Consider the following 23,337-nt stretch of genomic DNA (forward strand, 5'->3'; position numbering starts at 1 on the left):
AACGTGTCCTAGAACAATACCTTGTTTTACCATAAAATGACATTTTTCAAAATTTAATACAAGGTTTGAACTAACACACCTGTCTAATACTCTAGCTAAACTATCCAAACAAAGGCTAAATGAATCACTATAAACGCTGAAGTCATCTATGAAAACTTCCATGCAGTTCTCAATAAGATATGAGAAGACACTTGGTGCACGAAATTTTGATCATCAACAATGGTGCCAAAGGACTTGGAGCTCTCAAACGTGAATCACACTTTGTCACAATTCCGCACAACTAACCAGCAAGTACAATGGGTCGTCCAAGTAATAAACCTTACGTAAGTAAGGGTCGATCCCACGGAGATTGTTGGCTTGAAGCAAGCTATGGTCATCTTGCAAATCTCAGTCAAGCGGATTCAAATGGTTATGGAGGATTGATAATTAAAAGATGAATAAAACATAAAATAAGATAAAGATAGAGATACTTATGTAATTCATTGGTAGGAATTTCAGATAAGCGTATGAAGATGCTTTGTTCCTCTTGAACCTCTGTTTTCCTATTGCCTTCTTCCAATCATTCATACTCCTTTCCATGGCAAGCTTTATGTTGGGCATCACCGTTGTCAATGGCTACTTTCCGTCCTCTCAGTGAAAATATTCTACGCACGCTGTCACCACACGGCTAATCATCTATCGGTTCTCGATCATGTTGGAATAGGATCCATTGATCCTTTTGCGTTTGTCACACGCCCAACAATCACGAGTTTGAAGCTCGTCACAGTCATCCCTTCCCAGATCCTACTCAGAATACCATAGACAAGGTTTAGACGTTCCGGATCTTAGGAATGGCCGCCAATAATTCTAGCCTATACCACGAAGGTTCTAATCTTAGATTAGAAACCCAAGAGATACACATTCAAGCTTGTTTGCATTTAGAACGGAAGTGGTTGTCAGGCACGCGTTCATAGGTGAGAATGGTGATGAGTGTCACATAATCATCACATTCATCATGTTCTTGGGTGCGAATGAATATCTTGGAGAAGAAATAGACTTGAGTTGAATAGAAAAACAATAGTACTTGTATTAATTCATGAAGAACAGCAGAGCTCCACACCTTAATCTATGGTGTGTAGAAACTCCACCGTTGAAAATACATAAGAACAAGGTCTAGGCATGGCCGTGAGGCCAGCCTCCAAAAGCGTCTAAGATAGCATAAGACTTATCAAAGATGAAAATACAATAGTAAATGGTCCTATTTATAGAGAACTAGTAGCCTAGGGTTTACAGAAATAAGTAATTAATGCAAAAATCTTCTTCTGGGCCCACTTGGTGTGTGCTTGGGCTGAGCATTGATGCTTCCATGTGTAGAGACTTTTCTTGGAGTTAAACGCCAGCTTTTGTCCCAGTTTGGGCGTTTAACTCCAGCTTTTATGCCAGTTCTGGCGTTTTGACGCCAGAATTCTTAAGCTGACTTGGAACGCCGGTTTGGGCTATCAAATCTTGGGCAAAGTATAAACTATTATATATTGCTGGAAAGCCCAGGATGTCTACTTTTAAACGCAATTGAGAGCGCGCCAATTGGGCTTCTGTAGCTCCAGAAAATTCACTTCGAGTGCAGGGAGGTCAGAATCCAATAGCATCTACAGTCCTTTTTCAGCCTCTGAATCAAATTTTTGCTCAGGTCCCTCAATTTCAGCCAGAAAATACCTGAAATCATAGAAAAACACACAAACTCATAGTAAAGTCCAGAAAAGTGATTTTTAAATAAAAACTAATAAAAATATAATAAAAAATAACTAAAACATACTAAAAACATACTAAAAACAATGCCAAAAAGCGTATAAATTATCCGCTCATCACAACACCAAACTTAAATTGTTGTTTGTCCCCAAGCAACTAAAAATCATATAGGATAAAAAGGATAGAATATACAATGAATTCCAAAAACATCTATGAAGATCAGTATTAATTAGATGAGCGGGGGCTTTTAGCTTTTTGCTTCTGAACAGTTTTGGCATCTCACTTTATCCTTTAAAGTTCAGAATGCTTGGCATCTATAAGAACTCAGAATCCAGATAGTGTTATTGATTCTCCTAGTTAAGTATGTTGATTCTTGAACATAGCTACTTTATGAGTCTTGGCCGTGACCCTAAGCATTTTGTTTTCCAGTATTACCACCGGATACATAAATGCCACAGACACATGACTGGGTGAACCTTTTTAGATTGTGACTCAGCTTTGCTAAAGTCCCTAGTGAGAGGTGTCCAGGGCTCTTAAGCACACTCTTTTTGCTTTGGACCACGACTTTAACCGCTCAATCTCAAGTTTTTACTTGACACCTTCACGCCACAAGTACATGGTTAGGGACAGCTTGGTTTAGCCGCTTAGGCCAGGAATTTATTCCTGTGGGCCCTCCTATCCACTGATGCTCAAAGCCTTGGATCCTTTTTATTTTACCCTTGCCTTTTGGTTTAAAGGGTTACTGGCTTTTTCTGCTTGCTTTTCTTTCTTTTTCTCTTTTTTTTTCTTTTTTTCGCTTTTTTTCGCATATATATATATTTTTTTTCTGCAAGCTTTTCACTGCTTTTTCTTGCTTCAAGAATCAATTTTATGATTTTTTAGATTATCAAATAACATTTTTCCTTTTTCATAATTCTTTCAAGAGCCAACAATTTTAACATTCATGAACAATCAAATTCAAAAATATGCACTGTTCAAGCATTCATTCAGAAAGACAAAAGTATTGCTACCACATCAAAATAACTAAACTATTTTAAAATTTGAAATTCATGCACTTCTTTTTCTTTTTCAATTAAAAACATTTTTCATTTAAGAAAGGTGATGGATTCATTTTCATAGCTTCAAGGCATAGACACTAAGACACTAATGATCATGTAATAAAGACACAAACATAGATAAACATAAATCATAATTTTCGATAAACAGAAAATAAAGAACACGGAGATTAAAGAACGGGTCCACCTTAGTGATGGCGGCTTGTTCTTCCTCTTGAAGATCTAATGGAGTGCTTGAGCTCCTCAATGTCTCTTCCTTGCCTTTGTTGCTCCTCTCTCATGGTTCTTTGGTCTTCTCTAATTTCATGGAGGAGGATGGAATGCTCTTGGTGCTCCACCCATAGTTGTCCCATATTGGAACTTAATTCTCCTAGGGAGGGGTTGATTTGCTCTCAATAGTTTTTTGGAGGAAAATGCATCCCTTGAGGCATCTCAGGGATTTCATGATGAGGAATTTCCTCATGCTCTTGTCCATGAGTAGGATCTCTTGTTTGCTCCATCCTTTTCTTAGTGATGGGCTTATCCTCATCCATGAGGATGTCTCCCTCTATGTTAATTCCAACTGAATTGCAGAGGTGACAAAAGAGGTGAGGAAAGGCTAAGCTTGCCAAAGTAGAAGACTTATCTGCCACCTTGTAGAGTTCTTGGGATATAACCTCATGAACTTCTACTTCCTCTCCAATCATGATGCTATGGATCATGATGGCTCGGTCTATAGTAACTTCAGACCAGTTGCTAGGGGGAATGATTGAGCGTTGGATGAACTCCAACCATCCCCTAGCCACGGGCTTGAGGTCATGCCTTCTTAGTTGAACTGGCTTCCCTCTTGCATCTCTTTTCCATTGGGCGCCCTCTTCACAGATGTCCATGAGGACTTGGTCCAACCTTTGATCAAAGTTGACCCTTCTAGTGTATGGGTGTGCATCTCCTTGCATCATAGGCAAGTTGAATGCCAACCTTACATTTTCCGGACTAAAATCTAAGTATTTCCCCCGAACCTTTGTAAGCCAATTCTTAGGGTCCGGGTTCACACTTTGATCATGGTTCTTGGTGATCTATGCATTGGCATAGAACTCTTGAACCATTAAGATTCCAACTTTGTTGAATGGGGTTGGTAAGAACTTCCCAACCTCTTCTTCGGATCTCATGTCGGATCTCCGGATACTCATTTTTTTTAGCTTAAAAGGGACCTCGGGGATCACCTTCTTCTTGGCCACAACTTCATAGAAGTGGTCTTGATGCACCCTTGAGAGGAATCTCTCCATCTCCCATGACTCGGAGGTGGAAGCTTTTGCCTTCCCTTTCCTCTTTCTAGAGGTTTCTCCGGCCTTTGGTGCCATAAATGGTTATGGAAAAACAAAAAGCAATGCTTCTACCACACCAAACATAAAAGGTTTGCTTGTTCTCGAGCAAAAGAAGACAGAAGAGAGTAGAAGAAGAAGAAATAGAGGAGATGGAGGGGGTTTAGTGTTTCGGCCAAGGGGGAGAAGTAGTGTGTATGTTGTGTGAAAATGAAGGAGTGAAGATGGGTTTATATAGGAGTGGAGAGGGGGGTATGGTTCGGCTATTATGGGTGAGTTTGGGTGGGAAAGTGGTTTGAATTTGAATGGTGGGGTAGGTGGGGTTTTATGAAGGATGGATGTGAGTGGTGAAGAGAATGGTGGGATTTGATAGGTGAGGGGTTTTTGGGGAAGAGAAATTGAGGTGATTGGTGAATGGGTGAAGAAGAGAGAGAGAGAGGTGGGGTAGGTAGGGATCCTGTGGGGTCCACAGATCATGAGGTGTCAAGGATATCTCATCCCTGCACCAAGTGGCGTGCAAAACGCCCCTTTCTGCCAATCCTGGCGTTAAACGCCAGGCTGCTGCCTATTTCTGGCGTTTAACGCCAGCTTCTTGCCCATTCCTGGTGTTAAACGCCAGTCTGGTGCCCATTTCTGGCGTTAAATGCCCAGAATGGTGCCAGACTGGACGTTTAACGCCCATTCTACTACCCTTATTGGCGTTTAAATGCCAGTAAGCTTCTCCTCCAGGGTGTTCTATTTTTAATACTGTTTTCCCTCTGTTTTTGCTTTTTCAATTATTTTTGTGACTTCACATGAACATCAACCTACAGAAAACATAAAATAACAATAGAAAATAGAGATTTAACATAGATAATTAAAGATTGGGTTGCCTCCCAACAAGCGCTTCTTTAATGTCAATAGCTTGACAGTGGGCTCTCATGGAGCCTCACAGATGTTCAGAGCAATGTTGGAACCTCCCAACACCAAACTTAGAGTTTGAATGTGGGGGTTCAACACCAAACTTAAAGTTTGGTTGTGGCCTCCCAACAACAAACTTAGAGTTTGACTGTGGGGGCTCTGTTTGACTCTGTATTGAGAGAAGCTTTTCATGTTTCTTCTCCATGGCTACAGAGGGATATCCTTGAGCTTTAAACACAAGGTAGTCCTTATTCACTTGAAGGACTAATTCTCCTCTGTCAACATCAATCACAGCTTTTGCTGTGGCTAGGAAGGGTCTGCCAAGGATGATGGATTCATCCATACACTTTCCAGTCTCTAGGATTATGAAATCAGCAGGGATGTAATGGTCTTCAACCTTTACCAAGACATCCTCTACAAGTCTGTAAGCATGTTTCCTTGATTTGTCTGCCATTTCTAGTGAGATTCTTGCAGCTTGTACCTCAGTGATCCCTAGCTTCTCCATTACAGAGAGAGGCATGAGGTTTATGCTTGACCCTAGGTCACACAGAGCTTTCTCAAAGGTCATGGTGCCTATGGCACAAGGTATTGAGAACTTTCCAGGATCTTGTCTCTTCAGAAGTAATCTCTGCCTAGTCAAGTCATCCAGTTCTTTGATAAGCAAGGGGGGTTCATCCTCCTAAGTCTCATTACCAAATAACTTGGCATTTAGCTTTATGATTGCTCCAATATACTTAGCAACTTGCTCTTTAGTAACATCTTCATCCTCTTCAGAGGAAGAATACTCATCAGAGCTCATGAATGGCAAAAGTAAATTCAATGGAATCTTTATGGTCTCAGTGTGAGCCTCAGATTCCCACGGTTCCTCATTAGGGAACTCCTTGGAGGCTAGTGGACGTCCATTGACGTCTTCCTCAGTGGAAATCACTGCCTCTTCCTCCTCTCTAGGTTCGGCCATGTGAGACGTGTTTATGGCCTTGCACTCTCTCTTTGGATTCTCTTTTGTATTGCTTGGGAGAATACTAGGAGGGAGTTCAGTAGTTTTCTTACTCAGCTGACCAACTTGTGCCTCCAAAGTTCTAATGGAGGACCTTGTTTCAGTCATGAAACTTTGAGTGGTTTTAATTAGATCAAAGACTATAGTTGCTAAGTCAGAGTGGCTCTGCTTAAAATTCTCTGTCTGTTGCTGAGAAGATGATGGAAAAGGCTTGCTATTGCTAAACCTGTTTCTTCCACCATCATTGTTGTTGAAACCTTGTTGAGGTCTCTATTGATCCTTCCATGAGAGATTTGGATGATTTCTCCATGAAGGATTATAGGTGTTTCCATAGAATTCTCCCATGTAATTCAACTCTTCCATTGCAGGGTTCTCAAGGTCATAAGCTTCTTCTTCAGAGGAAGCTTCCTTAGTACTGCCTGGTGCAGCTTGCATTCCAGACAGACTCTGAGAGATCATATTAATTTGTTGAGTCAATATTTTATTCTGAGCCAATATGGCATTCACAGTATCAATCTCAAGAACTCATTTCTTCTGATTTGTCCCATTATTCACAGGATTCCTTTCAGAAGTGTACATGAATTGGTTATTTGCAACCATCTCAATGAGTTCCTAAGCTTCTGCAGGTGTCTTCTTCAGGTGAAGAGATCCTCCAGTAGAGCTATCCAATGACATCTTGGATAGTTCAGACAGACCATCATAGAATATACCTATGATGCACCATTCTGAAAGCATGTCAGAAGGACACCTTCTGATCAATTGCTTGTATCTTTCCCAAGCTTCATAGAGGGATTCACCTTCCTTCTGTCTGAAGGTTTAGACTTCCACTCTAAGCTTGCTCAATTTGTTAGGTGGAAAGAACTTTGCCAAGAAGGCATTAACTAGCTTTTCCCAAGAGTTCAGGCTTTCTTTAGGTTGTGAGTCCAACCATGTCCTAGCTCTGTCTCTTATAGCAAAAGGGAAGAGCATAAGTCTGTAGACCTCAGGATCAACCCCATTGGTCTTGACAGTGACACAGAGTTGCAAGAATTCAGCTAAGAACTGATGAGGATCTTCCAATGGAAGTCCATGAAACTTGCAATTCTGTTGCATTAGAGAAACTAATTGAGGCTTAAGCTCAAAGTTGTTTGCTCCAATGGCAGGAATTGAGATGCTTCTCCCATAGAAGTCGGGAGTAGGTGCAGTAAAGTCACCAAGCACCTTCCTTGCATTGTTGGCATTGTTGTTTTTGGCTGCCATGGCTTCTTCCTCCTTGAAGAGCTCTGTTAGGCCCTCTAGAGAGAGTTATGCTTTAGCTTCTCTTAGCTTTCTCTTTAAGGTCCTTTCAGGTTCAGGATCAGCTTTAACAAGGATGCCTTTGTCTTTGCTCCTGCTCATAAGAAAGAGAAGAGAACAAGAAAGTATGGAATACTCTATGTCACAGTATAGAGATTCCTTGAGGTGTCAGAGGAAAAGAAGAATAGAAGGAGAAGATAGATAGAAGAGAATTTGAACTTATCAAGAAGGATAGAGTTCGAATTGTTGATAGTGGAGGAGTGTTAGTCCTTAAATAGAAGGATGTGAGAAGAGGGGAAGAATTTTCGAAATTAAAGTAAAAGATTTTGAAATAATTACAAGAAATTTTGAAAATTTGATTGATGATTTTCGAAAACTAAGATTGGGAAAGAAATAAAGTGATTTTTGAAAAAGATTTTGAAATTAGAAATTAAAAAATATGATTGAAAATTAATTTTGAAAAAGAGGTGATTGAAAAGATATGATTGAGAAGATATGATTGAAAATCAATTATAAAAAGAAAGTTTTAAAATTAAAGTTGATTACTTGACTAACAAGAAATTAAAATATATGATTCTAAAATTTAAAATTTGATCCTTTCTTAATAGGCAAGTAACAACTTGAAAATTTTGAATTAAATCACTAATTGTAGCAAGGATTTTCAAAAATAATGATAAATAAAAAAAATTGAAAAGAAATTGATTTTGAAAAGATATGATTGAAAAGATATGATTTGAAAAAGATTTGATTTTGAAAAATTATGAAAATTTGAAAAAGATTTGAATTAAAAACAAAATCTTCCCTCTAGTGTCCTCCTGGCGTTAAACGCCCAGAATGGTATCCATTATGGCATTTAACGCCCAAAATGCTACCTTTTTGGGCGTTAAACGCCCAGCCAGGTACCCTGGCTGGCGTTTAAATGCCAGTCTTCCTTCTTCACTGGGCGTTTTGAACGCCCAGCCTTTTCTGTTTAATTCTTCTGTTGAGTGTTCTGAATCTTCAATTCTCTGTATTATTGACTTGAAAAGACATAGTTTTGAATATTTTTTGAATTTTTAAATGATGAGAAACAATAATAAAAAGAATGCAACTAAGATCAAATAAACAATGCATACAAGACACCAAACTTAGAAGTTTATATACTAAAGACTATAACAATTTGAAAATGCATGTAAGAAACAACAAAAGACACAAAATAAGAGAAATTAAAGATCAGAGCAATGAAATCATCAAGAACAGCTTGAAGATCAATGAAGAACATAATGCATATATTCGAAAATTGCAAGAAGAATAAAGACATGCAATTGACACCAAACTTAAAAATTGACACTAAGATACATAAAATATTTTTGATTTTTATGATTTTATAAATTTTTTTTTTTGTGATTTTTCGAAAATTATATGGAAAAGAGAATAAAGAGATTCAAAACTTTTAATAAGAATTCCAGGAATCATGCAATGTTAGTCTAAAGCTTCAGTCTAAAAAGATTAGACATGGCTAGCCAAGCTTCAGCAGGACAATACATTCAACAGCTAAATTGATGAAAATCAATCAGCTTTTGTGATGATAAGAACATCACCTTGAAACTCTATAATTCATTCTTAAAATTTCTGAAAAATAAAAAGAAAAGTACCTAATCTAAGCAACAAGATGAACCGTCAGTTGTCCAAACTCGAACAATCCCCGGCAACGGTGCCAAAAACTTGGTGCACGAAATTGTGATCATCAACAATGGCGCCAAAGGACTTGGAGCTCTCAAACGTGAATCACACTTTGTCACAATTCTACACAACTAACCATCAAGTGCACTGGGTCGTCCAAGTAATAAACCTTACGTGAGTAAGGGTCGATCCCATGGAGATTGTCGGCTTGAAGCAAGCTATGGTCATCTTGCAAATCTCAGTCAGGCGGGTTCAAATGGTTATGGAGGATTGATAATTAAAAGATGAATAAAATATAAAATAAGATAAATATAGAGATACTTATGTAATTCATTGGTAGGAATTTCAGATAAGCGTATGAAGATGCTTTGTTCCTCTTAAACCTCTGCTTTCCTATTGCCTTCTTCCAATCATTCATACTCCTTTCCATGGCGAGCTTTATGTTGGGCATCACCATTGTCAATGGCTACTTCCCGTCCTCTCAGTGAAAATGTTCTACGCACGCTGTCACCGCACGGCTAAACATCTGTCGGTTCTAGATCATGTTGGAATAGGATCCATTGATCCTTTTGCGTCTGTCACACGCCCAACAATCGTGAGTTTGAAGCTCATCATAGTCATCCCTTCCCAGATCCTACTCAGAATACCACAGACAAGGTTTAGACGTTCCAGATCTTAGGAATGGCCGCCAATAATTCTAGCCTATACCACGAAGGTTCTAATCTTAGATTAGAAACCCAAGAGATACACATTCAAGCTTGTTTGCATGTAGAACAGAAGTGGTTGTCAGGCACGCGTTCATAGGTGAGAATGGTGATGAGTGTCACATAATCATCATATTCATCATGTTCTTAGGTGCGAATGAATATCTTGGAGAAGAAATAGACTTGAGTTGAATAGAAAAACAATAGTACTTGTATTAATTCATGAAGAACAGCAGAGCTCCACACCTTAATCTATGGTGTGTAGAAACTCCACCGTTGAAAATACATAAGATCAAGCTCTAAGCATGGCCGTGAAGCCAGCCTCCAAAAGCGTCTAAGATAGCATAAGACTTATCAAAGATGAAAATACAATAGTAAAGGGTCCTATTTATAGAGAACTAGTAGCTTAGGGTTTACAGAAATAAGTAATTAGTGCAGAAATCTTTTTTCGGGCCCACTTGGTGTGTGCTTGGGCTGAGCATTGAAGCTTCCATGTGTAGAGACTTTTCTTGGAGTTAAACGCCAGCTTTTGTCCCAGTTTGGGCGTTTAACCCCAGCTTTTATGCCAGTTCTGGCGTTTTGATGCCAGAATTCTTAAGCTGACTTGGAACGCCGGTTTGGGCCATCAAATCTTGGGCAACGTATGGACTATTATATATTGCTGGAAAGCCTAGGATGTCTACTTTCCAACGCAATTGAGAGCATGCTAATTGGGCTTCTGTAGCTACAGAAAATCTACTTCGAGTGCTGGGAGGTTAGAATCCAACAGCATCTGCAGTCCTTTTTCAACCTCTGAATCAGATTTTTGCGCAGGTCCCTCAATTTTAGCCAGAAAATACCTGAAATCACAGAAAAACACACAAACTCATAGTAAAGTCCAGAAAAGTTATTTTTAAATAAAAACTAATAAAAACAAAATAAAAACTAACTAAAACATACTAAAAACAATGCCAAAAAGCGTATAAATGGTAGGGGATAGTGATCCTTGCGAGTAGTGTGATTTACCTGACATGCGATCAAGCATCTGATCGGTAGATGGTAGGGGATAGTGATCCTTGCGAGTAGTCTGGTTGAGGCGCCTGTAATCAATGCACACCCTCCAGGAGTTCTGCACTCTAGTTGTCAGGAGCTCTCCATGCTCATTCTTTACTGTTGTGACTCCAGACTTCTTGAGCACCACTTGTACTGGACTGACCCATTCACTGTCTGAGATGGGGTAGATGATATCAGCTTCAAGCAGTCTGGTCACTTCCTTCTTGACAACTTCTAAGATGGTGGGGTTTAGCCGCCTCTGAGGTTGACGGACAGGCCTTACCCCATCTTCTAAAAATATTCTGTGATCACAAACTTGAGGGTTGATACCTACTATATCTGCCAAACTCCACCCAATTGCCTTCTTGTGTCTTGTCAGCACACTAAGCAGCTGCTCCACCCGTTGGGAAGTGAGTTCCCTTGCAATGATAACTGGGAGCTTCTGATGATCCTCAAGGTAAGCATATTTGAGGTGGGGTGGAAGGGGCTTCAATTCCAATTTCTGCTCATGGCTAGGCACTTGATCTTCTGGAGCTAGTGATGTTGGCAATGTGCCTTCATCTTGTTCAGGGGGCATCCCCACACTTACACCTTGCTCCATATGCATCTCTTCTACTTCTTCTTGGTGAACTACAGCTACAGTTTCATCTATGATGTCGCACTGGAAGATGGAATGATCTTCCCAGAGGATGCTTCATAGCTTCATCCAAGTTGAAGCTCACTGCTCTACCATCTATCTCAAAGGAGTAAGTTTCTGAGAATGCATCCAACTTGAACTTTGAAGTTTTCAGAAATGGTCTTCCAAGGAGGATGGATGATGGTCTTCCTGAGTCATTAGGGGGCATCCCCAAGATGTAGAAATCAATTGGAAATGTGAGCCCCTTAATGCTCACTAGCATGTCCTCAGCAATTCCAACCATAGAGATGATGCTTTTATTTGCCAAAACAAAACGTGCTGCCGACCTTTTCAAGGGAGGGAGCCTCAAAGCATCATATATAGATAATGGCATTATACTAACACACGCGCCTAAATCACACATGCAGTTAGAAAATTTTACACCTTCTATAGTAATAGTAAACATGCATGGACCTAGATCACTACATTTTTCTGGTATATCACCCATTAAAGCAGATATAGAGCTACCTAGAGGAATAGTTTCTAAATCATGTATCATATCTTTATTCATGCATAAATCTTTTAGAAACTTAGCATACTTAGGTACCTGGTGAATGGCATCAAAAAGGGGAATCGTTACCTCAACCTTTTTGAAGATCTCCACCATCTTGGGGTCTATCTCCATCTACTTCCTGGACTTCCTAGCAAGGTGTGAAAATGAAATGGGAATGGCATCTCTTGTGACTTCATTTTCCTTTGGTGCTCCATTCCCTGGTTGAGCTGCTTCTTCTTCAACTATGTCTTGTACTTCATCCTCTTCTTCAACATCCTCCACCTCAACAATGTTTTCAGCTTGGATATCTTTCTTTGAGCTTGGCTCCTCCTGACTCCTCTCTTTCAGTGTGGTTTCGGACCTCAAAGTAATGGCATTGATTTCACCTTTGGGATTGGGTAAAGGTTGAGAAGGCAGTGCACTAGAGCTTGAAGGTTAATTGTTGGGGGTAGAAGGTGGTTCCAGCCGAGAGATGAGAGCTTGTAAAGTGGAGGTAAGACCATTGATGCTAGAGGTAAGTGTATTCTGAAGGTCTTTCTGTCCTTGTGCAATAGAGTGAAGCATCTCATCATTGGTAGAAAAAGGGGGATAAGTAATTTGAGGGGCCTGCTGTTGGTTGTTCTGAGGCACTTGGGACTGCCTTTGGTGAGGTGCTCTGTACGGCTGGTTTTGGTTTTGCTGTTGGTAGGGAGGGTTTTGCCGTCTGTTGTTGTTGTTATTATTCCACCTCTGGTTCCCATTGTTGTCTCTGCCTCCTCGGTTGTAGTTGTCCCTCCATCCTTGGTTGAAATTATCTCTCCAGCCTTGGTTAGAGTTATCTTGCCAGCCTTGACTGTAGCTTCCACCTTGGTTATAATTTCCGCCTTGTTGATAGTATCCTTAATTCGGGCGGTCATAGAAGTTATGAGTAGCTACCAAGGTGTTGTCTTCTTGTTGGAGCTGCGAGCACTCAGCAGTGTAATGAGTATAACAGGCACATATTCCGCACACTCTCTGAGGAACCAACTGTTGACTCTGTTGTTGTGGGGGAGGCTGAGGTTGTTGTTGATTTAGCTATAGCTGCTTCAGTATGTTAGTCATCTCTCCCAGAGTCTGTGTGAGAGCAGCAGTCTTACTACTAGAGGAAACCTCTGCAATAGCCTTAGGATAGTTGTTCCTGTGCCTGACATTTCAGGTAGACTCAGTTAGATCGGTGATCAGTTGCCAAGGTTCTGTCACCGTCTGGTACTTCTTCAAAGAACCATTACTTACAGCATCTAATGTAGTCTTATCCTGAGGCAAATCCCAGTTGGTGACGACTGCTTTAGGTTGGGTGTAGAACCACTCTCTTGCCTTTTCCTAAAGAGAAAACGGGAAGGCATACAGCCAAATAGTAGTTTCATCTACACCATGACGCCTAGTAGTTGAGCAGGCTGTCTGAAAATCTCTGAGGTACTTTTTGGCCTATTGAGCAGGTAAGCCATGAAACTTGGGCAGTAAGTTGATTAGCGCAGTTTTCAGTTGAAAATCTGCAGCCAGATTTGGGTGACGTGCTTGATACGGTTGCAGCGTAAAGTCCGAAGCTCCTGTTTCCTGGAGAATAATTCTTCTAGGCTCCGTCATATTTCCTGAACGTAAATAAACAGTATCAGTAGAAAAGGAGCTTGTTTCTTCCTCGGATGGCGCTTCAAATTCACCCTCAGATGAGATTGGTAAATTGGTAAGAACCACTTCACCACCCTCAGAGGCTAACCGACGCCGAGCTCGCCTAATTAGTGAAATAGTTCTTTCAATTCCAGGATCAAACGCGGCTAAGCTCGAGTCAGGTAGTGAACGTGTCATTCAATGAAAGAAACACACAGCTCATGGTAAAAAAATAAAATAAAAATATGCGAATATGTAAAATTAAAAGTATTTACACCAACTAAAAATTTAGCACGCAATTGCAACTCCCCGGCAATGGCGCCAAAAATTGAATGAGCGGAAATTAGCCGATTAAGAATTTATTATAGAAATAACGGTGCGAGTACAGTTCCTAACCGACTAAAATTCCGCTTATCAATTTAGAAGGGTTGTCACAGTTTTAGAATAAAATTACTGGGAGTAGGAATGCCAGGTCGTCTCCCAACGAGTTGACAAAAGGGTGCTATCTTATTAGTCAAGAGTTTTTCGAGAAATTTTGAGAGTTGGAGAACAGAAAAATAAATGATTGTAAATTAAAGCAATGAAAATTAACAAGAGAATTTATAGAATCAGAATAAAAGGCCTCGACCAGGGGAAGATTAATTGGAAGATCTATCCTTGTTGGATTTTTCCAAGTGTAATAGCAAGAGGTTGTTGTTTTCACTTAGTTAACCCTTACTAAATAAAGGAAAGTCAAGTGATTGAGCTAACTCTTATCCGCAAGTCCTAATCTTCTCCTATGGAAGGATTAGCGTTAGTAAATAGAGAATTAGCCAACAACTTCCAATTAAGATTGACAATTGAATATTCCAACTCAAGGGTCTCCTCTTAATCAACCCCCAAGTCAAGTTGGGAGTCTACTCCATTGACATGAATACAACGTTCACATACATATAAGAAGAAGACATGATAATCTAAATAAAATAATAACTGAAAATTAATTAAAGGTAAAAGTAATTCTTTGCATTAATAAATCCTAAAATCATAAACATCCTTATCTGAACAGGGTTAATGGGCAAATAAAAGAGTAAAGAAATAAGAAAGCAAACTAGAATAATAGCAACTTCAACAGAAGTAGTGACTCTTCTCAATATCCAAAGCAAAAGCATGAAAAGCATAAAAACTAGAACTATGAATGTGAAGAAAACCTAGAGGGAGAGTAGTATTCTTTCTAAGATTCAAAACTAAAACTAAAACTATGCGAATGAGAATATCTCTCGAGTCTCTACTTGTCCCCTGGCTCTATTATGTGTTTTTGGGCCAAAAACTGGGTCCAAACTTAGCCCAAAATCGCTTCCAGCGTTTTCTGCGATTTCTGCAAGTAGCGCATGTCACGCGTACGCGTCAGTCACGCGTACGCGTCACTGGTCATCTTCGCGTATCACGCGTACGCGTCAAGCACACGCACGCGTCGCCGTGCAAACTCCAATTCACGCGCACGTGTGAGGCATGCGTTCGCGTCGCTCCTCGCTGGTTATCTCCTTTATTTCTTGTGCTCCTTCCATTTTTGCAAGCTTCCTCTCCATCCTTTAAGCCATTCCTGCCCTATAAAGCTTGAAAATACTTAACGCACAGATCACGGCATCAAATGGTATAAAGGGAAATTAAAATACACAATTTAAGGGCTTAGGAAGCAAGTTTTCAATTATAGAACAAGACTATTGTACAAGATGTCTCTGGTACGGGTTGAGAGATGGATCGAGAACTTGCGGGTTGAGGTAGATGCCGGATCACTTGAGTGGAGCAATGGGGGGAGGTACCTGCAAAGAAACTCCGACGCTCAAGTCAGAATGGATCTAAGAGGTATAAGGTGTGAGGAATGAATGAATACCTGGAGGGACCTGGGTCCTCTATTTATAGGTGATGATGAATATCTTATCTTATCTTATTTGGCTAAGATAAGGGAGACGTTTGAATTATCTTATCTTATCTTACTTGACTAAGATAAGGGAGATGTTTGAATTCGAAAGTTGGTTAGGAGCTCTAGTGGGTCGGTTTCGAGCCTTCTGGAAGGGCGAAGTGGGCCGGATCCGTAACAGTTGCCCCCGGAGCGAGAGAGTGAGGGTGCTCAGTCTCATCGCTGGAGGAACCTTTTCCTTTCCATTGTGGTTTGGCAAGGAGATCGTTGTTTGGTTTTTCCGGTCGAGGTCGACGATTTGGGGAGTTCCTGGCCGTTTCATGGTCAGGCGAGGAGCGCGTTGTTTGGGCGTTTCATCACATGTCGGGTTTGAGGACCATAATAGTTGGCCCCGGAGCATGAGAGTATGCTTTCTTGGTCTCAGTGCTAAGTTGTTGGAGAGTCTGATCCTCTGTAGTTTGGGAGACTGTGAGGGGCCTAAAAAAGGCGTGACGTCATTCTGCACCAATTGGTAGGATGATGTAAGTCAGTCTGGCTTTCTGCAAGTTGGAAGACCTGTCCTCATGCTTGTTTTGTGTGGCCTTTTTTTTGGGCCATTATTGTGAACTTATTTTAGACCTCTTAGTCGGCCGATTTCAAGACTTTGTTTATTTAGCTTATTTGGATTTCCGTTTTGTTGGCTTTGCGGGTGATCAATTCATGAGTCACTATTTTTGTTATTTGGATATCCGTTTTGTTATTTGGATATCCATTATGTTGGCCTCAGGGTGATCGATCCCCGGGCTGCCATTTTTTATTTGGATACCCGTTTTGTTATTTGGATATCCGTTTTGTTGGCCTAGGGGTGATCGATTCCCGAGTAGCCGTTTACTTATTTGGATATTCGTTCTGTTATTTGGATATCCGTTCTGTTGGCCTCAGGGTGATCGATTCCCAGGTCGCCATTTTTTGTTATTTGGATACCTGTTTTGTTATTTGGATATCCGTTTTGTTAGCCTAGGGGTGATCGATCCCTGGGTAGCCATTTACTTATTTGGATATCCGTTCTGTTATTTGGATATCTATTCTGTTGGCCTCGGGGTGATCGATCCCCGGGCCACCATTTTTTGTTATTTGGATACCCGTTTTGTTTTTTGGATATCCGTTTTATTGGCCTAGGGGTGATCGGTTCCCCGGTAGCCGTTTACTTATTTGGATATCCATTTTGTTATTTGGATATCCGTTCTGTTGGCCTCGGGGTGATCATCCCCGGGCCGCCATTTTGTTATTTGGATATCCGTTTTGTTGGCCTAGGGGTGATCGATCCCTGGGTAGCCGTTTACTTATTTGGATATCCGTTCTGTTATTTGGATATCCATTCTGTTGGCCTCAGGGTGATCGATTCCCAGGTCGCCATTTTTTGTTATTTGGATACCCGTTTTGTTATTTGGATATCCGTTTTGTTGGCCTAGGGGTGATCGATCCCTGGGTAGCCGTTTTTAGTTCGTGTCGTCGAACAGGGCAATGCTTTTGAAATAATAAATTTTATTTGTGGTTTGGGCCTCGTTAAAACCTTCCGATGTGGGTAGGAAAGAGTGCCTCGATCTTGTTGCTTTGGAAGGAAGGATGTTTCTACATATAGTAGCACCGTAAGTTGGTGAAATTTCAGGATCTTGGGAGCTTGGTCCCATCTAGTCTTTCGAGCATGTAGGCTCCTTTTCTGATTACCGTCTTGATTTGATAGGGACCCTTCTAGTTAGGCGTGAGCTTCCCTTTTTCGGGAGTGGGTAGACCGATGTTGTTTTGTTGTAAAACGAGGTCTCCTGGTCCGAAGTCTCGTCGTACCGTGCTGCCATTGTACCTTAGGCTTATTCTCTATTTTAGGGCTAGCTCCCGTAGGTGTGCTATACTCCTGACCTTGTCTGCAAGGCCCTACTTTGCTTCTTTGTCGTTTCCTCCCATGGTTCTGCGTGGACTTTGGTGTGCATCGAGGTCGAAAAGGAAGATGCCTGCCGCGTCTCGGGATCTCTTGCGTAGGGCTAGGCTAGTGTTATCGTATTCTACTGTGGTTTCCCGATCTCCGTGGATGGTTCCGATGGAGCCATCTTCTGCCGTGAACTTCATTAGAAGGTATTTGGTAAAGATGACGGCGGAGAGGTCGTTGATTGTTTTTCTTCCAAGGATGACGTTATAAGCGGTGGAGTTCTTGAGGACCACGAACTCGGACAGGATTGTCTTCCTCTGGCTTCCCGTCCCTATGGTAAGTGGAAGAATGATGGAGCCGTCTAGCTTTGAGGAAGTTGTCTCCGAGTTTGGTTACTCTGTTGAGGTGTGTCTGGAGGTTGTCGTTGCAGAGTCCGAGCTTGTCGAAAGCTCCTCTGAAGAGGATGTTGGAATCTGTTCCCGTGTCCACCAGTATTCTTCTTACTAGCCCAGTTCCAATCTTTGCCGAGATGACGAAGGGGGCGTCTTCTGCCGAGGTGCCATGCTGGCAATCCTCGGGGGAGATGTTATCGCTCTATTGGTGGTGGCGGTTGGGGTTTGGTCTCTAACTGCCAGGATCTTGAGATCCTTCTTCAGTGCTGATTTTGATTTTCCTGGGGTGTCTTTCCCTGTGATGACGTTCACGATAATGGTCGGATCTGTTTCAGGGCTTTCCCTAGAGGCTTGTCTCTGTGTCCTCGGGTTACGTCCTTCTTTTTATGGTGATCTGTCTTTTTCCGCGCGTCTTGGTTCCCTGATGATTTTGGCAAACTCGGAGAGTTTGCCGTCTCGTATGGCTTGCTCGAGGGCGTCTTTTAGGTCGAAACAATCTTGTGTCCTGTGTCCACATCCTCGGTGGTAGTCGCAGTACAGGGTCTTGTTGCCGCCCGTTCTTTCCTTGAGTTGTCGGGCCCTCGGAAGAATACCTCGATCGGCTATTTGGTGGTATATCTCGGTGATCGGGGCCGTCAGAGGTGTGTAGTTAGAGAATTTTCTGATTCTGGGGGGTTGGTTTACGTTTGCTGGTTTGGGATATTCTTTATGGTTTTCTCTTGGTGGGGGGTTATGTCGAGGTGCCGTGCCGCCGTGTCGTGTGCTGCCATGCTGCCGTTTATTGGCGGCTACGACTTGGCTTACTTCCTCGCCATTTATGTACTCCTTTGCGACGCTCTAGATCTCGTGCATGGTCCACACCGGTCTGGTAGTGAGGTGTTTTCGGAAGTCTTCATTTATGAGCCCGTTAGTTAGGCAAAGGCTTGCGACTAAGTCCGTGAGTCCGTCGACCGTTAAACATTCATCGTTGAAGCGATCGAGGTATTTTCTCGTGGACTCGTCTTGTCTCTAGGTAACTCCCAATAAGCTTATGGGGTGTTTAGCTTTGGTGATTCTGGTGGTGAATTGGGCCATGAACTTCCGTGATATATCGTGGAAGCCAATTATGGATCCGTCGGGGAGGGTGTTGAACCATTTAATCGCTAGCCCGGCTAGGGTTACCGGGAAGGCCTTACCTCGAACCGCGTCAGCGGCCCCTTCCAGGTTCATCCTGGCCTTGAAGGCCGTTAGGTGCTCCTGGGGGTCCTTGGTTCCGTCGTACTTCATATCCGTAGGTTTGTCGAAGCCTTTAGGGAGTTTTTCTTTCAGGATTCTTTCAGTGAAGGGAGTGGCTCCCATTATCAAGTGGTCACTTCTTCTGCGTTTGGCCTCTCGATGTCGTCGGTCGTCGTCTGTGTCATATTGATGAGCCGGGTTGCGTGAGACGCTGCTATCATACCTTTTGCCGTGTCTTCGTTCGGGCATCATGTCGTGTCCGTGGTCACGAGAGATGCTACGGTTGTATCTCTTGGCATGTCGCCGTTCTGGCGATCCGCCGTGCCTGGTTTCATGGCGAGATCTTGATCTGGAGGTTGCGTGACTTCCGTTTTTGGCGTTGTGCTTTTCTTTGGGTGTAACTCGGCCTTTGAGGTCTTGCACCCTGAGACACAGCTCTTGGATTATCTGGACCACCTTCTCTCCTAGGTCGTCGGGTGGCCGGGCTTCAGTGGGGGGACGGTTGTCCTCTCTTGGTTGTTGCTGGGTTGGGGTTGGTTGGCGATGTGCCGCGCTTATTATCCTTCCGTGGGTGGGAGGAGTGTTATCTTGGAGTTCAGGAGTTGGGGTGTTGGGTGGAGGATTGCTCCTCGAGGTTCTCCGTCATGCCGTCATGATTTGGCTGTCCCCCGCATCTGTGTAAGAACCTTGAGAACTTTCTTGATCTCTTGGCTCCTGAGAGGTTTGAGCTTGGCCACGGTGGTAGCGTTTAAGGAGGTCATTCATGATGAGCTTCCTTATGAATTTTCAGTAAGGTCCGAAGGGGGATCATGGCGACAGAGTTGTCATAGGTAAGGCGGCGGATGGCAGAGGTTTGGAACCTGATGTTGAAGGAAGTGACCTCATGGGTTTGGAGGAAGAGCTTGAAGAGTTCAAAAGAAGAAGCAACCACGGTGAGCATGGAGTCGAAATAGAGGGAGAAGATGGGTCCATGGCGCTTGGAGAGACGGATGAGGGAGTGGTGAATGAGAGGGTCCAAGAGGTGGAGGTGTCCCACTAAAGGGAGGCGAGACTTTGGGCTCAGAGGACTTGGAATTTCACCGTTGGAGTAGGGCGAAGGTGGATAAAGAGTGTTATCACTAAGAAGGTGATTGCAAGTTGAAGAAACATTGTTCCTTTGGGATTTCGCCATTGGAGTAGGGCGAAAGTGTGTTATCACTGCAAAGGTGATGCAAGTTAAGGAAACATTATTCCTTTGGGATTTCGCCGTTGGAGTAGGGCGAAGGTGTGTTATCACTGCAAAGGTGATGCAAGTTAAGGAAACATTATTCCTTTGGGATTTCATTGTTGGAGTAGGGCGAAGGTGTGTTATCCCTGCAAAGGTGATGCAAGTTAAAGAAACATTATTCCTTTGGGATTTCGCCGTTGGAGTAGGGCGAAGGTGTGTTATCCCTGCAAAGGTGATGTAAGTTAAGGAACATTATTCCTTTTTGTTCTCAGCTATATCCAAGAAATCTGAGTTTGATTATTGCTCTTCTGGGTTATCCGTCATGCCGCCACAACGTTGCAAAGTCCCCACAGATGGCGCCAATGTACAAGATGTCTCTGGTACGGGTTGAGAGATGGATCGAGAACTTGCGGGTTGAGGCAGATGCCGGATCACTTGACTGGAGCAATGGGGGGAGGTACCTGCAAAGACACTCCGACGCTCAAGTCAGAATGGATCTAAGAGGTATAAGGTGTGAGGAATGAATGAATACCTGGAGGGACCTGGGTCCTCTATTTATAGGTGATGATGAATATCTTATCTTATCTTATTTGGCTAAGATAAGGGAGACGTTTGAATTATCTTATCTTATCTTACTTGACTAAGATAAGGGAGACGTTTGAATTCGAAAGTTGGTTAGGAGCTCTAGTGGGTCGGTTTCGAGCCTTCTGGAAGGGCGAAGTGGGTCGGACCCGGGTAACCAAGTTCGGAGACCGTTCCGGGTATAGGATCCATGGGCCGGATCCGTAACAACTATAAAGGAATTGTAAAATCATGCAATTTGTATGTATAAGTGTGCAAGGACTTGATAAAAACCACTCAATTGAGTACATGATAAACCATAAAATAGTGGTCTATCAGTTTTGCATTGTGAAATTTTGGGAAATGGGTAAACACTCATGCATTCATTACTTAGAACATATGCATCTCTCTTATATGATAAAAGAAAAAAAAATTTTGGTGTACATACTTTGTTTATAAAAAAAAAGAGAGAAAAGAAAATAATAATGTAAATAAAGGATGCATATGTGTGTGAATTGGAAAGAGAATGCATGAGTGAATGTGAGAAAAGAGGTGAACGGGAAGTTAGGTTGTTTTTCTTGGGTATAAATAGATTAGTATAGGATTAGGTGGGACACTTGAGCTAATCAAAGATCCAATCTATTAACCCACTTAACCATATTAATCCTATCCTTATCCTAGCCCCATTACAACCCTCCAAAGACCTCATGATATTTGTATTCATTCATCAAGTATTAGTTAATTGTTAGATGACTTGGAAATCTTTGAGAAACATGATTAAAGGAGGATTGAGCGATTAAGCCCTAAACACTGAGCGATTAGAGTGTAAACATATCCGGTGAGGGGTTCAATTGCTCAATTCTATGTTTCCATCCCTTATCTTGTATCTTCTTGCAAGTTGCTTGTTAGATTGTGAAAACTTCAAATCAAATCTTTGGACATTGATTATATTGCTATATTTGCTTGCCTTGGCCCTAAGTTCCTACTTTGGATTGATTGAAATTCTTTTATTTGTTTTTGCCAAACTCAATAGGAACCATAGTATATATAGATATAGATAGATAGTATTTAGTATAGTTGCATGCATGTAGTTGATGCCAGGACATTTTGGCCAGTTTCACTGACCTTTTCTTTACTATTTTTAGGGTAGTTTCATGCATTTCCTTAGGAAATAAGCTAGTTTTGGGTAGATATTCACTTACATCTTGATTCAAGCATACATTGTGCACTTTACATGATTTCATGAGGATTTTGCATAAATTTAAGGACAAATTGGATGTTTCACTTCCCATGACTTGGACTAGAACTTTGATGCACTTTATTGCTTGATTTCAGGACAAAGGAAGCAAAGAAGAACCACATTAGTGGCTACGTTAGTTACACTAACGTTAACACTAACGTGGAATGGGAGTAACTTGCCAAGTTAATGAGAAAAGTGATTGCCAATAACGCTCTCGAAGCCATCATTACCCACGTTAAGAGTCACGTTAACTAAGTTAACGTGAACTCTAACGTGGAAGTAAAGAAATGGAGCCAACGTTAGTGACACTTAACATTATCACTAACGTTGGACCAGGATCATGAGTGGCCACGTTAGAGTCCACGTTAACTTAGTTAACGTGGCCTCTAACGTTAAGAAGAAAAGGGGGGAAGCCAACATTAGTGACATTCAACATTGTCACTAACGTTGGCCAAGTCACACAAGGCCACGTTAACTTCCACATTAACCTAGTTAACGTGGAAGCTAACGTGAAGAGACTAGGTGTCGACAACGTTAGTGACACTAAACATTGTCACTAACGTTGGGATGAACACACACTATCCCTAAGAAGCCACGTTAACTCCAACGTTAACCTAGTTAACATAGAAGTTAACGTGAAGAAGAGAGGTGACACCAACGTTAGTGACACCCAACATTGTCACTAACGTTGGAAGGAGCCCACACATGCCACCATGAGCCACGTTAACTTAGTTAATGTGGAAGCTAATGTGGATAAGAGAATGATGAGCCAACGTTAGTGACACTCAACTTTGTCACTAACGTTGGAGATGGTTAGCATGGCCACGTTAGAAGCCACGTTAACCTAGTTAACATGGACTCTAACGTGGGAGCTAAGGGACACATTTGAACGTTAGTGACAATGTTAAGTGTCACTAACGTTCTCGAAGGTTGGCAAGCCTACGTTAAAAGAGCCACGTTAACTACGTTAACGTGGACTCTAACGTAGAGAAGGGGGAGGCTTCTCAACGTTATTGGGAAAGTTGAGTCCCAATAACGTGCACGAAGGACAAAGAGGCAACGTTAGTGGCAACGTTTGTGCCACTAACGTTGAGGTTAACGTGGCTCTTACTTAGGTAAGGAACGTTAGTGAAAAAGTTGAATGTCACTAACGTTCTCGAACCCATATCTTCACTGAACGTTAACACCACTAACGTCCTGAGCTAAAGTCTCTGCCCACTCCACACTTTCTCTCTACAAGTAAAGCTGAGCCCAATGAAGAAGAGAACTGCTTCAAACTCAAGATCCAAAGGCCCATACCCAAGACTTGAAGAATCAACTAGAAGAACAGAAGAGTAGTATATATAGGAGGAGCTTTGAATTATTTTAGAGAGTTGGAAAATAGAGGGAGCCTCTTGGCATAGAACTACTCTCTGTATTTTACTTTCTTTGCACTTCTAGTTCTCATGATGTATTCTCCATCCTTGTTTTCATTTTCCA

The 23,337-nt window shown here is 41.9% G+C and overlaps 1 non-coding gene and 1 pseudogene across 1 annotated transcript; one reads left to right on the plus strand and one right to left on the minus strand.

Moving 5' to 3' along the window:
• Positions 1-6,707: 6,707 nt before the first annotated feature.
• On the plus strand, positions 6,708-6,815 carry LOC148548724 (small nucleolar RNA R71). The gene has a single exon (XR_015897099.1). It is a non-coding gene; the product is annotated as a small nucleolar RNA R71 (small nucleolar RNA).
• A 12,685-nt stretch (positions 6,816-19,500) lies between these two features.
• On the minus strand, positions 19,501-19,999 carry LOC148548725 (2-hydroxyisoflavanone synthase pseudogene; annotated as a pseudogene).
• Between the last annotated feature and the right edge of the window lie 3,338 nt (positions 20,000-23,337).

The sequence above is a fragment of the Arachis ipaensis genome, chromosome B8, assembly GCF_059453495.1.
Source record: "Arachis ipaensis isolate K30076 ecotype BB chromosome B8, ASM5945349v1, whole genome shotgun sequence".
Taxonomy (NCBI): Eukaryota; Viridiplantae; Streptophyta; class Magnoliopsida; order Fabales; family Fabaceae; genus Arachis; species Arachis ipaensis.